The sequence below is a fragment of the Sesamum indicum genome, linkage group LG10, assembly GCF_000512975.1.
Source record: "Sesamum indicum cultivar Zhongzhi No. 13 linkage group LG10, S_indicum_v1.0, whole genome shotgun sequence".
Taxonomy (NCBI): domain Eukaryota; kingdom Viridiplantae; phylum Streptophyta; class Magnoliopsida; order Lamiales; family Pedaliaceae; genus Sesamum; species Sesamum indicum.
Genome location: NC_026154.1, coordinates 12,263,042 through 12,266,759, shown reverse-complemented (window position 1 = coordinate 12,266,759; position 3,718 = coordinate 12,263,042).

Here is a 3,718-nt window from a genome sequence, read left to right as displayed (position 1 = left end):
ATTTTTCAATCATTTGAAAAAATCAACAAAGGTAAAGTAATAATTATTTTTTATTTAAACGAAGTTTTCATAATTTTTTAAATAATAAAAAATATTTATAATTATATGACATCAAATAGCAATAAATAATGCTATAATTTCGTCGTTTATTTAAAAAGATTCACCTACATCTATTAATGTACATGAGATCGCAGGTGATGTTTGGTGATAATAAATTGGCCCTCCACTCACATCACAATCACAACAAAACTTTATTGAGAAGCAATCAGCTGATGCAACAACCAAAGGCTCCCCCTTTTACCTCTTTATTGTGGATCACGGGCTTACCCCACGCTTACTCACCAACCCTAAAAATCTCGGATCGATTTTCTATTTTAAATTATGTTGTATTTTTTAGGGATAATCATACTTATTTTTTTAAAAATTTGATATAATTATACGTAAATTTTCTTTGATTTGAGAAATTATATTTAATACCCTTAAGATTTGCTTTCATCTAACAAATAAGTCCCCCTTGGTCAAAATTCATTGAACTTGCTCATATTAACAAAAAAAAACTGAATGAAAATTGATATTTTCCATTGATTGACTTATTACTGACATATTGCAGGTAAAATATTTTTTTTCTGAATTAAACTACCTTTATAACAGTGGAAATATACCTCCTCACATGCATTAATGCGTAAAGATGTATGAGGTAATTTGGTTATAAAATATTTATTTGACCTGTAATAAGTCAGTAATAAATCAATCGGAGTTACATATAAGTTTTTTGTTTATTTATTTTTATTAATCAGCAAATTCGATGATTCTGACTAATAGAGAGACTTATTTGTTAAACGGAAGCAAATTTTAAGGGTGTTAGATGTAATTTTTCAAACTATTGGGGGCCTACATATAATTACACTAAATTTTAGGGAGGAAAGTGTAATTAACCCTATTTTTTATTTTATATAATATATAGACACCTATGTGTAAAAAAGATGATGTATACATGGCGTTTATATGTTGCATAGAATAAAAGATGTAATATAAGTTGAAATAGAAAATTCAATTTGCAAAAATTAATGTCTTGTTTCATTTAAGGGGAAATAGCATTTTTGGTCCCATAAATTAGACCCATTTTATTTTTGGTCTCATTCATTATGCAAATTAACACTTTTAGTTCCGTAATTTATAAAAATTAACACTTTTGGTCCTCATCAACTTTTTCATCTATTATTTTAATGTTGTAGGCGCACGTGGCCATTCTGCCCACAAAAGTATATGGATGCTCCATTTGGTCTACTTGATTCATTTGTCGAATACATGATTATTTTTGTTGTTTCTACTTGGCTTCAATTTATAAAAATATGGGAAGGGTGGTACTTAATTTTATGTGATAAAAGAGAGAAATCCCCATTTCTTTTTCTCTAATTTCCTTCAAGATTTATTTTTTACCTCAAATATAGTTGTATTACCCCTAGAAAGTGGTCCCAAGCTGAAAAATGGGCCAATTTTTCCTCTACTAAAAAATACTTAACAGTCACATACTATCCACGTTGCCTACGTTATTAAATTGTAGACAAAAAGGTGAACAATAACCAAAAGTGCTAATATTTATAAGTTGTGGAACTAAAAGTGCTGATCCATAATAATTGATAAGGGAGAATGAAACGAAACCAAACAACAGCTACTACCGATCAAATGAAAAGAAAAAAACCAACAAAAAATCTACTCTATGCTATTTTTTTTTTCCGATAATGCAAAATGTTTAAATATTAAATTTATTTTACTGAATAAAGATCACATTGATATTTAAATCTTAGTATTAATATTTGATGCGTGTGATTTTAGTACGAGTCCAACGATCTTGGATCTTGATAATGAGTTTAGGCTGATTAAGCAAAAGACCTTGAAAAAGAGGACCTGCAAAATAACATGTTAACACTCGGCGCTCAACTTAGTTTCGGATTTAGGAATAAATAATTTGTAAAAATAAATCGTAATGAGAAATTGAGAGATAAATATGAAATTCATGAGAAAAATATGATTAGAATGCGAGTCGATAGCTGTAGGAAGAGTAGAAAGCAAATTTCTAGATTTTGGAAGGTCTCCTCGTTGGGGGATGGTGTCTGTATTTTCTCAATATTAATCTTTACTCCATGTCTTCTTCCAATGAGTCTGTACGTTTTCTCAAGGAAACCTCTTTGGGCAATTATCCTTCTGAGGCCACCTCAAGGAAGACAAGTCCTGTTTTACATTGATTTACTAGGGGCCAGAGGAGGAGCTTAAGAAGGCGACGGCTGCTCCTCGACGTTTGATAGATGATGATTCCAATGAGGAGGCAAGGGAAAATGAGGGTGAGGGTTCTTCCCCTGAGGAAGAGAGGGAGCTAAGGTCTCCTTTAAGGGAAGAAAGGACGCTTGGGTCTTCCTTTGAGGAGGACAGGGTGTCTAAATCTCCTCCTAGGGAAAAAGAGAAGAGGTCTCACCAAGAGGAGGAGGAAGAAGAGGAGAGGGTGCCCCAGTCATCGATAGACTGGGGGTCCTCTACCTCCTCCATAGATCAGTTGCTTCAAGAATTTCATGTACTTTTTTCCTTTGTTGTGTATACTCCTTCTCCTACAAGCCGTCCATTCAATTCTCCTCCTAAGTGTTTGTGTTTTTCTGTAGCCCAGCTACGCTCAGGTTTGCGTTTTCCTATTCCCCCTTTTTTTATTTAGAGGTTGCTTGTCTTTCTCAAGTCCCTCTGAACCAATTTGTTCTCAACTCCTTTAGAATTTTGGCTGTTTTTTTTTTTTTTTATGGTATTTTGCTTTAATGGTACCCTTGTAACAGCACATGTCTTTACTAAATGTTATCACCTCCAACAGGCTGAAAAAGGCTTCTTTTGCTTTGTCCCTCAAAAGGGGGTGTCCTTATCGCCTCCTAATCCCCCCAAACACTGAAAATTAGTTATTTTTATGTCCTCCTCCCCAGTACCTGGTCCTTCCCTAGCCAGTGGGTTCGAGAAATCCTGCTTCTTGTACATGTAGGGGCGAGAACAACAACTTGGCTTAACTCCTCAAATGGAACTTTTAGGGGATCTTATCTCTTTGTTTTCTATTTGTTGCTACATATTTTTTCTTGTGCATCATTGGGGTATTAACTTCTCTTTCGATTTTGGCAGAAAGCATCATGTTTAGGAAACTCATAAAGGATCACGTCTTGGGAGGTCATTCTGGAGGTACCCCTACTCCATGATCTTCGGAACCCCCCCCCCCCCTCGGCCCCCCCCCCCCCCGGCTCTAGTGAGTCAAAGGGAAAGCGTCCGTCTTCCTCCTTCTCTGCGGTCCCAATAGCTGGAAGTTATTAAGGAAAAATAGCCTCGTATAGGCTCCATGAGGCTCCCCTTTCTCGTCCTTCGTCTGTGCCTCCTTCTCCAAAGAAGAGGTGGAGACTCCCCCTAGATCCTCGCGCGCTTTTCCATGCCTTCACAATCGCTAATCCTTGGATCAAGAGAGGGGGAGAAATCTCTTGGTGGCTAACTTGAGGAGGGGGATTTTATATCATGGGGATAAGAAATTTTTGGCCCCACTTCTGAAGGAGGATCTTGACGGGATGTGAATTTATTATCTATTTTTTTATAGTTATGCCATGTGCTTCCCTAACCTGTGCCTTTCTAGCATGATGGGAGTTGCCTTTACTCGGATCACCTGCGATCATTTGTATAACCCTTTTACTGGGAGGATCATTAG